This window comes from Cupressus sempervirens, chromosome 5 (genome assembly GCF_028749045.1).
Source record: "Cupressus sempervirens isolate cs-2001-9-10 chromosome 5, ASM2874904v1, whole genome shotgun sequence".
In the NCBI taxonomy this organism is placed as follows: domain Eukaryota; kingdom Viridiplantae; phylum Streptophyta; class Pinopsida; order Cupressales; family Cupressaceae; genus Cupressus; species Cupressus sempervirens.
This window is the reverse complement of record NC_143122.1, coordinates 692,003,096-692,017,362: the sequence shown is the minus strand read 5'-3', so window position 1 is coordinate 692,017,362 and position 14,267 is coordinate 692,003,096. Positions and strand designations below refer to the sequence as shown.

At 33.7% G+C, this 14,267-nt stretch overlaps 1 pseudogene across 1 annotated transcript; it reads left to right on the top strand.

Annotated features, from left to right (window-relative positions):
• The first annotated feature begins 6,981 nt into the window (after positions 1-6,981).
• On the top strand, positions 6,982-10,252 carry LOC149557846 (G-type lectin S-receptor-like serine/threonine-protein kinase At2g19130 pseudogene; annotated as a pseudogene). The gene has a single exon (XR_016364927.1). The product of XR_016364927.1 is annotated as a G-type lectin S-receptor-like serine/threonine-protein kinase At2g19130 pseudogene (transcript).
• The last annotated feature ends 4,015 nt before the right edge of the window (positions 10,253-14,267 follow it).

Genomic DNA, 14,267 nt, shown 5'->3' with positions numbered 1-14,267 from the left:
CTACGAGAATGTCTGGTTTTACAAAGATTGTAATTGGTAATGTTGTTTTCTCAACCCGGTAGGGGATGATGTCAATTGTTATGTTTGTTTGGTCAATAGCTTCTAGGAGATATAGTCTTGTGGGCAAGTACTCTAAGATGGTTTTGTTATGCTCGTCAACTGTTGAGTTGTGCTAGAGCAGATGAGGAAACCTTGGATCATTTGGTTTATGCTTATAGCATGTTGCATTTATGTATAATATGTCTTCATTAGTTTGGTCACATGTTCTGATCCAATTAGAGTAGATACAAATTGGTGATCTATTTGCCCTACTATGGCTTTTAGTTTAAAGTATTTGACCATGTCAATCTAGAATGTGTATGAGATAGTCTCATTGTTAATTCTAGGTTCTTCAAATATCCAATTGTCACAAACAAGTTGGGCTTGGTACAAGTCCCCATAAAATATAATATCTATATTTACAAATAGTCAAGTTGGTGTGTATTTTATTTTTTGTGATCTTTTGTTGATGTTGTACAACATTGTCGATCTGATCAATGATGTCTCATCAATTAGTACAAGTTGTAGTTGGTCAAGTTTTTTTTCTCAAGATGTCCAATGTATCAACATCTAGTGGTGTTAATTTGGAGGAGTTATATGGGAGGTGGAATATGGAATATGTAGTGTATCCACTAGCATTGAATGCAGCTTTTCGTATTGAGGCAACTATGATTCCCTTTGGTTTTAGAGGGTTGCTATCTAGTTGTTTGTCATATAGTCGTATGAGTGCTTCGTACATTACTTTTGTTGTGTACATTTTGTGAGTTCCAGCACCCCCGGTTAGGAACAAATGAAGTGGTTTATGTAGTGCAAGTCTCTTTCTCATTAGTAATGTCTTTTATTATTGCTTGTTGTTCTTTGTTCAATTGTCTTCGTATTCTTCAGTTCTTTGTTCAATTGTCTTCATATTCTTCAGTTCTTTGTAGAAATGGATGTGCAATTTCTGAGAACAATGGCGTGGGGAGAATTTGCTTTATTTTTGTGTTTCTTTTCTAGATTAGATCAGGCATAATAGCATATTATTCTTTTGTAATTGGTTGATTCATTGAGTGAATGCGATAGTCAAACATTATTAACTAATTTTTTATGTGTGAATGTCTCTTGTTGTGTCATCTATGTTGCCTTGGTCTATAGTCAATTTGTGCATTGTACATTTTTTTCGTGTTTTCTATTTTGGTTTTCCTATTGTTGAATGCTTCAATCCATGTGTTGTGACCTAATAACAAAGTGTTCTTGCTTACTTAGAATGGCACAAAAACATTAGTTTCTCCCTGCAATAGTTTTCATAGTCAATATGGTGATTGTATTTGACAAAACGTATGATTTGTGCTTTTCTTCTTTTGTGTATTGTGTTTGCCTTGTAATAGTACAATGTTGTATACTCGGCCAAAGATAAATTGTCTAATGCTTGCAGTCTTGCTATGTATTTCTCAATTATGGAAGCAAACATTATGTTTTTAGAATTTTCATCTTCTTTTGCTAGGAGTTTAGGATATTTAAGCATGAACACTCTACTCTCAAATGGTGCAGTGTTCATGAAAATAGTTCTTCATGAGGATCTATGCAGTGCCAATGACATGGCAATGTGGATAGTCTGACGAATAGATATTTGTTGGTAGTTTAGTATTGCATTTTCAAGTTTGTGTATGAATTGTGTCTTGTCATTGTAGGTAGAAGTAGATTGTTTGCATAGATGACAAAATGCTAATGAGGTTTTTGTATCATGTTTTGTCATGTATGAAGAGCAATATGATGTTGCAGTGTAGGCATCTAATATTAACTGTGTATTTGTGTTTGCATACCATAGTGGTGGCACTTGTATTGCAAATACATTTATCCAAATATCTGTCGGGTCTCTTTTTAGTAGTAGGACTCTTCTTGTTAGTGTTATTTGAAGCATGACAATATAGTCATGTTCAGTTAAGTGGAACTCATCCAAGAAGTCATCAAATATTGTTTGCTTTGAGTATTGTTTATGTTCAAGCTGCCTAAAGAGGCCTGTTTCTTTCTGTCTTTGGTTTGAATCAATTGTTGTCAAGGGCTCTAATATTTGTGTTGCTCTCATTGGTGGTAAGGGGAAGTTGAATTGACAATTAGATGTTCTATATGTTTTACAAGTTCTTATGTAATGATGTATTTGCACTTTACTAAGGTTTGCATCAATTAATGTTGAATCACAAGAGATGTATTTGTCAACAAAATTTTCTACTTCTTCAATTTTGCATTTTTCATATATTGGTGCATTTTGAATACAAAGCATAAAATGAACATGTTTATTGCCTCTATTTTAGAATTTTGTTACAAAGTAGTCCAACACTTTGCTAAAGAGCTTTGTGTTTGTTACCATCATTTTGCAGAACGTGTTTAGTCTATGATTGAAGTAACGTATGCAAAATATTAGATTTTGTGGTATTTGAAAATCTAGATTAATATATTTTGTGGTTTCAATATGTTTCTAGTTTTGCTTGTCAGAGAGTTGTTGTGGACCTTATATCAATGCTTGCCAAAAGTGCTCCACACTTGTTAATGTGACAAAGAAAGTTGGGGGTCCTAGTTGTCTAATCATTGCAAATATATTTTTCCTCATGTTTTCCAAGTAGTCTAGTGAGGTGCGAACATTTTTTAGCAATTTAAATTGTATTGGAGATCTTAGTATTTTTTTCAAGTTTTGAGAGATCATGACTTGTTTTGCTAACAATTTTGTACCTTTGAGCTTTGCTTTCCTTATGCAAACCCACACCAATGACAATACTCGTTGAATTATCAATTTCATGGCTTTGAAGAAAATGGTAATTATATGTGTTGTAAAATCATTCTCTTGATGCATTAGCTCCCATTTAGAAATTTTTGAATGTTGTAGTTTTTGCAAATGTTTGTTGGTCCTAGGCAGCCATAGAATAGAGTTGGGAAGTTCATTTCCTTTGAATTGGGATATTGGAAGATGCCAAGAGGTCTAATTCCTTCAGAAGTTGCAATTTCAATTATGGTTGTGTCTAGGTCTTTAATCCATTGAGTGTCATTGAACCAATGGATGAGTGATTCAAATATTGGTTCTTTGTCTACTTGATTGTTTTGATCATCTGGTTCAAGTTCAATATCATTATTTGGTTGCATTTGTTGTTCTGTCTTTATCAGCAGTAATTCTCATTGTTCATTTATGCATATTATGTCTCATGTACAATGGTGTTTTTGGTAAAGCTCTTAATGCTTCATTGTGTCGGTAAGCCTAGCGTTGCCTTGAGCATACACATTTTCATATTGCAATCTTCATTTCAGTCTAAATACAACTGTTTTGTTGTTGTCTACTTCCTTAGGTAATGCCTTTTACACTTTATCAATATCTATAGGGACATTGATAATTGTTCCATTTAACCCATATTGTGACCTTCTATACCCTATTTGTCAAATCTATGCAAATGTAATACGTAAAGACACAAGTCTTTCTTCTAGTGAGCTTAGCATGTGCACTACATCTATTTTCTTATTTTGTCATATGCTCTAAGGTACAACAAAGTATGGAAATTTTCTAGATAAAATAGCTTTTAAACATTATTTATGAACAAATTGCACTATTCTAAGTTTCTTTTGTTCATGTTCAAGAGGTAGTGATAAGAAAGACTCGATGTAGGCTTTTTCAATGATCTTTATGTTTTTGTAGAAGTGAAACATTTCACAGATGTTGCATAGGTGAATTGGTGTGTCATTTATAAATGTAGATAAGTTTGTAGTGATTTAAAAATCATCTTCTCTTTCGAGGTTTGATTTATATATATTTTTTACTCCATGCTTTCTCAAATGGATATGTGAGGTAAAAATAGTTGTAGTAGTGGACAAGTGGCTATCTTTTTGGTTCTTTTGGATGTGTTCCTAGGTTGCATTCTTGTGTATTACATGTTTTATCAAATGAAGGGAATGGGGCATTTGCAGATCCAATCTTCTCACTAATGCAAAGTTGGGGTTCCATTAAATGTTAGATCTATCTGTTGATGATAATGTTTTTGTGCTAGTTGTCGGCAGATTACAATCTATGACTGATGTATTGCTTGCATCCATCACCAAGTTTTTTGGGTGATTGTCTACTTAGTGCAATGTTATAAACACTTATCTTTCTCTACTAATCTTGGTAAGATTGTTACAATATTGTTGTACATCAGTAGTGCATTGCATCAATTTTTTTTCTATGTTTCCTAATTCATAATATTGCACATATTTTGCATAAAACTCTAAAAGTTATATATTCTTCAAATGTTCTCCAAAAGAGTAGGTTTGACAAACAATAATTTGCAGTTGAGCAATACTATTTTTGTCAGTTTGTGTGCGAGGATCTAATAACTTCATAATCTAAAATAAATCAAAACACTTTTAAACATTTGAGCATAAATTAGAAAGCAATTTTTTTACCTCAAGGACATTCATGCAAATCAATGCAATATAGAACAAATACTTGAGGCTAATAGGAAATCCTTACTTGTAGTTCCACATAGTGAGTCTTGCGGACAAATTTGTTGTTATGTTGTGTTCTACATAGCAAATGAATTTTAGTTACTATAAAATGAAACATATACATAAGAATTCTAAATCTTAAGATTACGAAAACCGTGAAGTAATAGAATGAAAATTCTACATGATTAGACCATAAAATACATATAAAGAATTCAAAGAATTTATTCACCATTTCTCCAAATTAAAAAGCCAATTCAACTTCTAAGAGATATGGAGAGAGAAAAAATTATAACAAAGGAAGAATTTAAAAGCATTGCTTATGTACTATGGAAATTATGTACTGTGGAGATGAAAACTCTAGTTTTGAGGAAAACAAAATTCTTTTAATATGAGAACTATCTACAATTATGTGCACCAAAAGAAAGAGCACCTGTAAGACCAGTAGACCTTTCCTGTATATAGATTCAAAAGAAAAAATAGCGCATCCATCTAACAATTGGAGGTTGATTGTCATGGAAAACATGAATAATGGTTTTTCAAGAATTGAGCATAAAGGATAGCTCAAAGAGACAGTTGGCCGATTGTACAAATTAACATGTCCCCCAACTCAAGATGAGGAGTGAAAACAAAGCCCTAAATATATTAAATTATGCAATGCTATGAGGAGGCCATTGCTAAAGCATTGGAGCCAAAAAAAAAAAATTACATAGCAAGGCCAGTTGGCTTTGGATATAGAGAGTTAAATATGCAGCCCCCTCATAGTTGCAATTACTAAATTGTGCTAAAATTATTCTTTTTCTTAGACTGGACATGTTTGATTAGTTTACGAATTTCAATCCTATTTGATGAAATTTTAGCAAGTTTATACAAAATATTAATTTGATAATACTAAATTAATAGTCAAAATTTTATGACACTTTAAACAGGGACTCCATGTTTATAATTGGGAGATGGAGGTTTATGTATATATGCGCCTAAAGATAAAGATGTGGTTGCATTACATAGCGTGTACAGAAAACATTTATTCTTGTTTCAGATTCTCTACCAATACCGCCGCCAAGACTAGCAGAGTGCAGACACACCCATGGATTGAATATCATCACCTATAGAGCCAACATCTAGGGTCATACCACAATGCATATAAAGGTGGCGACAAGAATCTTGCATGCCCAACAACATTGCTTCTAGTGCCAGTCAATTGTTTAGTTTCAGTTTATCTGTTCGCAGTAGAGACAGAGTTCATCAGAGGCACTCACAGTGGTGGCATTTGACCCAGAAAAGATAGCAATATAGCCAATAAGTTATAGTAAAATGCATTTTTGTTGGTTGTTTAGTGAATTCGATGGTAGACTATGGGGCCTAAGCTTTCAATTAAACTATATTTCAGTGGTTAGGGCACATCGACACCTATCTGGACTTTAGCTGTTGATTTTCATTTCACTTTCTTTAAATGGATGTTGTGTATTTAATGCAACATGTAATGCTACATACTTTGCAATTTCATCGACAATAAAGTCAGATTATCTTAAGGCAGTTGCACTCACTATCTTCTCCATTGTATGCCTATAGGTGGGAAATTTGGTGTGAAGAAGTGGTTGAAATAAAAATGATGCAACTCCATGATGGGGTTTTGGTGGTCTTTGCAATTAACACTCAAAAGCTGAAACAAAATCTGACATGTTTGAAGCAATTCGACATAATACTAGCTACCCACAAAAACATTTAGTGATTATTCTTGAGTGGCTAGATGAGATCCTCTATAATGCCATAGTACATATAATCACTGTAATAGTGACTGCTATGACTGGTTCGATGGCGCTATAGCTCGACACAGAAAATAGCGTTAAGAAATGTCGCAGTACTTGCGTAAATAGCTAAGATATTTGATGAATCTTGCCTAAACTATTAAAATATTAGACAAACACTTGTTGCAGCCAAATCCACCATTCTATCTGGGTGAAAAGTTAATATGCTTGTAGACATTACAACTGTAAATAAGGAAGGGCATATACCTACACAATGCTAAAGCTCGTCAATGCAATTGCTCCAAACTTCGCTTCACAGTAACTGCCATACACAGTCCATTTTGGAATGAGAAAAAACTTTTAATCGAAATTACAATCTTAAGTTCCTGATGTCGGTGGTCCTTCTATTGTGCTATTAAAGCGGCTAACAAGGTTTTCCTCCTTTATGAGATTTTTCCCCAGGTCTTTAATGCATAGTAAATGCATCCTTATCTTACATACATGTCTTCTTTCTTTTTCTTGAATTTTTATTTTGCGAAAATCATTTTCTAACCAGCAAATTGAGTTCTAGCCAATCAAAAATTAGAAAATAGAGACTAATAATTTGTTATTATTAAATTACACTTTACAATATCGAAGATATGATGCTTCTAAAATAGGGAGAAAAAAATGGATGGTCATCTGAGAACATTAGTTCCCTGCCTTATTATTTATAAATAAGGTAGGGACTAACAAGTATTAGCTACTATGTGACATTTTATTAGCTACTATGTGACATTTTTTTAGGTACAAGATTCTTATTGCATCACTGTTGACATAAATTCTTTTACATTATTAAAACGAACTAATGAATAAAATTAAGTCTTTCACGCACTTGCATTGTTCCTTCCAGGTGTAGCTTTTAGACTGGGCCTTTCCAAGGTGTGTTTTGTTCCGGCATAATGGATTTATATACTGGTCTTTTGATAGGTCTTGTGTGGATAGTTTCTGAAGTCAGTCCATGTTGGTGGATGTCCTTTTGGCGGATGAAACACGACAGAATTAAATCGTTGCTATTTTTACAGTTCGAACACTACATTTTTTTTCAAAGCACGCTTTTGAATCCCGGTAAAAGGTCAGGCTTTGAATTTGTGAGGCGATTACGTTCTTCTCTTGCCTGCTTAAATCAGCAATTGGAATCAACTAAATTGATCAGTGCCCAAGAATTGGTTTCTCCAAATATTGAACTGTATAAACTAAGGGCCTGTGAAATTCGAAGATGATAAGGAACAATTTGTTGGTCTGTGCCATGTACATGGTGTTTGCCATGGCTTTCTTGCAGCAAAGATGCCAATCCGCGGAAGCTGACACCCTTCCATTGGGCGGTTCCCTTGCTGGGAAGGAGACCCTTATTTCAAAGAATGGCACTTTCGCACTGGGATTTTTCAGTCCCAACGGAACAAATAAGTGGTACGTGGGCATCTGGTTTTCCCAGATTCCCGATAAAACGGTGGTTTGGGTGGCTAACAGGGAGATTCCTCTCGTGAATGCTCCTGGGGTCCTTAACTTTTCAAGAGACGGACGTCTTAGGCTCTTTGATTCGACTAACGGGCGACCGATTTGGTCATCGAAAAACAGCTTGAGAGCTTCCCACGCTGTGATGTTGGAGAATGGTAACTTTATCATGTTGGGTACTCAGAATGGGTCAGAGATCGTGTGGGAGAGTTTCAGATATCCAGGAGACACATTGTTGCCCGGAATGAAGATGTGGAAAGGCATGAAATTAACTTCCTGGAAGAATTCTTCGGATCCTGCCCCCGGGCCGTTCTCTTACGGAATGGATACATCCCCCGGTAAAACGCAGTTTCTGATGCTCTCCGGCAGCGACGAGTATTGGTCCACAGGAGAGTGGATTGGCGGGCAGTTCAGAAATATGCCCGGTTATTCTGGCCTAGAGTTCGTAACGCTTTCCCCTTCACGGATGTACTGTTTGTTGATTCCCTCGGGCACCATCATGAGCAGGGTAGTCATGGCAGAGAACGGCGAAATAGGAAGATACTTCCTGGGAGAAAAGGGCGGATGGACTCTGAATGGCTTCACACCAAGAGATCAATGCAACGTGTATAACGTCTGTGGAACCTATGCAGCCTGCAACGCCTATGCTACATCAAATGGCTACGGCACAAGCAATGCGTGCAGATGTCTGGAAGGGTTCAGGCCCAGGGACATTCGTGCCTGGGATTCTCAACAATGGTGGTCAAGCGGCTGTCTCAGGCGGAGACAGTTGCAGTGCTCTGCCTCAAATGCCACAACTGACGGTTTCCGGGAAGTCAACAACATTTATTTGGCTGACAATCAGGCGGTATCACTCCCCACAACGGAAACCCTGCAAGGATGCCGGCTTGCGTGTCTCAGAAATTGCTCGTGCATGGCCTTTGTTTTGACTAATTCTACCATACCCATTTGCCGGTTGTGGTTTGGCGATCTGTTAAATGTGCGAGACAAGTCTGACGGCCAATCAGTTTTCATTCGTGTAGCGGCTTCTGAGTTGCAAGACGGGGCCGAAACTAAGCGCGGAAGAAGTCATAAATCCGTGATGCTTCGGATTTTACTTCCTGCGACTGGAGCTCTTGCCGTTGCTCTGATGTTGGCGGGGATTATTCTGCGGAAGAGTCAGAAGAAGGCGCCGACGGAAGAGGAGGAAAATGGTATTCCGACGTCCCTGAAGATGTTCACTTTCAGAGAGTTGCGGTTAGCAACAAAGAATTTCAAGCATAAGTTGGGGAGCGGAGCATTCGGCTCTGTTTTCAAAGGAACTCTGCCAGACAACACCCACGTCGCTGTAAAGAGGCTAGAGCGTTCGGCACAAGCAGAAAAGCAATTCCGTGCTGAGATATGCACCATTGGCAACATTCAGCATGTCAATCTGGTCATGCTTCGGGGATTCTGTGCAGAGGGTTCAAAAAGGCTGCTTGTTTACGAGTATATGCCCAATGGCTCTCTAAACTCTCTTCTATTTCGCAGCAAGGAAAGAGAAGGGAGAAAGCTACTGTTGGACTGGAAGACCAGATTCGGGATTGCATTGGGCAGTGCTCGGGGGTTAGTTTATCTACACCAGGAATGCAGAGACCGTATCATTCACTGCGATATTAAGCCCGAAAACATTCTCCTTGACCGCGACTTGTGCCCAAAGATCGCTGATTTTGGGCTGGCAAAGCTGGTGGGCAGAGATTTCAGCCGCGTTCTGACCACCACAAGAGGAACACGCGGGTATTTGGCTCCGGAATGGATCTCTGGCCTGCCCATCACTCCCAAGGCGGATGTGTATAGTTATGGCATGACGCTGCTGGAGATTATATCCGGACGAAGGAACGTCGATTTGACCGTGGAGAAATCGAGTACGTATTACTTCCCTCCCTGGGCTGCGACTGAAATCCACAAGGGAAACTTGATGGGTGTGGTTGATGAGAGGATATCGCAAGAGGCAGATGGAGAAGAGGTGAGAAGGGCAGTAATGGCAAGTATGTTGTGCATTCAGGAGGATGAGAATGCCAGGCCAAGCATGGCTCAAGTTGTGCAGTTGTTGGAAGGGATAGCCGAGGCCAATGCACGACAAATTCATGGGTCTCTAGAAACACTGCGGGACCGTGAAAGGGAAGTGGAAGACAGCGATACTTCTGTTTAACCCTTGCCAAATAACTTTAACTATCTTTTATAGTTTTTAAATATACTATTTAGGAGGATGTGCGTCATTATAATTAGCTGTGTGGAACGATTAGAAGAAGAAAGAGAAGATAAAAAGTGGTAATTTGGGATCAGAGCTTGACTGGAACAACCCACTCCATTTTCTCGCAATCACCTCAAGAGAGATCTAATATTTGATCATATTTTGAATAATAAGTTGTATGCCATGATTACATCACCAAAGAGGAAGAGTAGGTGATGATGGGTTTGTTTAATCTTTTGGTCGCCGTAGCTTTTGGGGATCATATTTTGTTTTTTTCAGATAATGTAAAGGATAGCATATATTAGTTGGACGGGTTCAATTGTTTTAACTAATTATTATTAGTTTCTCTAATATTTTCATTAGTTTCTTTCTAATAAATAATTAGTTTATTCAAGTAATCAAATGTTCCAAGTTAAAGTTTGAGAAGTTAGATTTTTAAAATTAATTATAATACATTAATTTCATTTTCTAATTGGACTACTTTTATTATGTTTTCTTAATTCAAAAATAGAGAAAAAAAATAAGGTAGACAAGATAAAGATCATTTATTATGTAGAAAGTTCAAAGGAATAGAAAAGCTACTTAGGATAGTGAATTAATCATCTAACAAAATTAATACTACCTTCTTTTTTTTGTACTATCATCATTATTATTTGTTTCATGCTTTAAGCCTGATTTTTCTCAATCTCCTACTAAGGGCTCCTTGTTAGAAGATTTTCTAAAATTTACTATTAGCTCTAGTTCATGCAACTATATAACAAAAGACAGTGTGTTCTATTTTTAAGATTTTTAAACACTTAAATAATTGTATTTATTTTTAATGTGATATTTTATTATTTAGAAGCTATTTCCTACATTGATTATGTTGGTTTTCATAGTATGGAAGTTGTTCACTTTTTTGGGGGTGTAATGTTAGCGCAAAAATTTTACACTATACATAAGAAACGTTGTAGGGCCTTGTATGGTCCAATTCTCTCACAGACCATAGATCTGGTCATTAGCCTCTAGTTAAAACTTCTCCTATAACAGTAATTAAGGACAATGTGCTTTTACACAAAAGTAGAATTACTAGTTTAATTTCATCTAGAAAATGTGTGGAGAACATAGTAAATGTATAAAAAATACTATTAAAATATCTTACTATTTTTGGTATGATGAATTCATCTTACACTTAAATAGTATATATATATATATATTTCTCATCTTTTGATTATGAAAATGCAATCAATTTGCAATCTCCCTTTTGTTTACACAATTATGAAAAAATGTTTTAAATGTCAGTCTTATGTTTTCTACTAATTATCTCATACATAAAATTACTTAGGAAAAAACAATATTTGTATTTCTCTAAACTACAAAATCATTTCAGTTTCAACTTAGTTTATGTCTGTTAATTTTATTACTTTTAGATTACTTTTTCAAAAGGAAGGGACTCCACAAGAGCACTTGTTCTAATATTATCTTAAATTTATTAATAATATGTGATTATGAATTTGGTAGAGTTTAATATGTTTAAGATTTTGTTTTGTATTTTTATTAAGCATTTTAAAGTTCATGTAATTGAAATATAAAATTTGAAATTTATAAAATAAACTATTTGACAAGATTTTTAAATATATATTTTTAAGTCAATACATTTGAGTTTAAAAACTATATTGTATAGATTATTATGGATTGTAAAAATTTGACGTCTCTACCATTTATAAATTATATCTCATATTTATCATAATTTGAATCTTTTACTTCCAAGTGTCTCACTAAAATAAATTTTATGTAATAGTTAGAGAAGAGGGGTTGCTTATTGGGTGGAGTTAAACAATTGTTATAGTATTATATGGAATCTATTGGTATAATATGCTTTTAAATCAATTATTCTTTTATGCTAATTTTTTTACTATTCAAAATATCAATAAATTACACTATCATATAATGGCTTCTCCAAAATAAAAATAAAATTAATCTCTTCTAAATCCAATGTATATAATTCTTTATTTTTCTATTACATATTCTATCATGTTTTTAACAATGGATGCATGACATGTGCAATACATGACTTATATTCAAGGCTCTAATTCAAATTTTGCTTTGATTGTTTGACTTTACTTCTATTGTACTCCAAGTGGTTTACTTGACTTGACTTGGCATGGCTTGTAGTATACATGTGACTTGACTCTTGTTAGAGCTCCAATTTTTTAACTAGACTTATATTCTTGACTCACATTCTAAATTTTGACCTTTACATGTCATGGCTCACATAATATTCATTATTAATATGTTTGTACAAAGAAAATTTTGAATGAAAAAATAAAATGTTTTAATACCCTCTCTTAGTTTTAACTATAACATTAATACAAATTCAATTTCAAATTAACTAAATTCCAAGATTTCCTTCTAATATTTTAATATTTTATTTTAAAAATATTTTACTTTCATTAATATGAGAGTAACAAAATGTGCAATGATTTATTTTCAAATATATATGTGAGGTAGAGGAGGTAGAAATGCAGGGTTGAATGACTAACTATGGCTCCAAATATGCAATACATGTTTTCACAAATGATAAGTGCATAAGAATGTGTAATGTGTAAAAGAAGTAGGTGTCTTAGATGAGTACATATTTCTCGGCAGCATAAAGTGAGAAATAAATCTAAACTATAATGTAAAAATTATTCAATATTTTTTAATTTAATTATTTAAAATCTTATCAAATATTGTATTTTCATAATGTATGATTTTTATGTTTTAGTTGTATTAATAGTGAAATACCTCATAAAAATAGGCATTGGCCTATAGTGCAACGATTGCTGCTTCTCTTTGTAATAAGAAGATCTTGTGTTCGATTCCCAAAATAAGAGCTTAAATAAGCTTAATATAAAAAAATACCTCGTAAAAATTCAATACAAAACCTTTAAAACACTAACTTAATCAAAATAACAACACATATTAAAAATTTAAATTAATAAATTAATAATTATACTAAACAATAGACAAGATATTTTAACCCCAAGTACTATATGAATTATTTATATCCACTTGATAGATTGAAAATATGACAAATACTAGATATGATTAATAAATATTAGAGACATCAAATTAAATTATATTCTATACTAATGTGCATAATGTGATTTTTGGATTCAAATGTGTGTTTTTCTTTTAAAATAAGTCTAAATCTTGTCAAATATTTTATTTTATATAATTTATATTTTATATTTTAATTATATGAACTTAGGAAGAATCCTTAGTGAAAAATAAAAAGAAAACCTTAAAAAGATTGAACCGAACCAAGGCAAGAGCTTACAACACAACAATATCTTGTGACATCTCACATGGGAGGTCTTGGGTTTGAGTCTATTCAAGCTTAACACATAATAATAATTAATTACAACAACTAATAATAATTAATCTAGGCTTTGGCCCATTACCGATAAAAAAACAAAATTGAACTAAACCAATTTTCTATTTACACATATTGTAATTATATTAAATAAGTTCAAAACATTTTACAACAACAAATTAAATATAATAATTATAACTGTGATGCTAATGACACATTTTCTTAACAAATGTGAAAAATATGATAAAACATACTTGACCTATACTTAACAAATAAATAAATCCAAAAATTCAACAAAATCATTACTTCCTTCTTTTTTCTGACCTATTTATTACATACAAGATATTAATCAAAATATGATTGAATATTACATATATAAGAACTATGTTTGACTATAAACTGAGAAAACCTCTGGTCTTGCCCAAAAAATATATTATAATATAAATGTTATATCAAATTCTTTTGTAAATACATTCAATCCAATGAACCATTTAGATCTACTCTACCCATTATTGTCTCAAGTATTGCCTTGTGGTCTAACTTGCAAACCTTCCAAAGAGTCTTATTGTGTTATTTTCCTCTATATTTGATCAAGTGAACATTTGATGCAATTAAAAGGTTTGAATAATGAATAATATTCCTCTTAGTTTACCAATCCTCAAATAACCATACGTTAAGGTTCTTCATACCATATCATCTAAGCCAAGTACCAGTTACAACCACTACACCTATAGGGTATTCTAAACCTTAACCATTTATGACCAAGTGATCCAATTTCTTTTTTTCCTGAACACAATGACAAAAATAATAATATTTACCTTCTTCATTGTCTTCAAGTGCAATAAAAACAAAAACATGGCCCGCAATGATAGAAAAATATTTTTCTCATTAATTTATGAAATAGTTAGCTATAAGTAAAAAAATTTATATATTAATTTTACATTGATATGTATTAGCACCATATTAGACAAGCGGTAAATATTAATGAATGATTCCA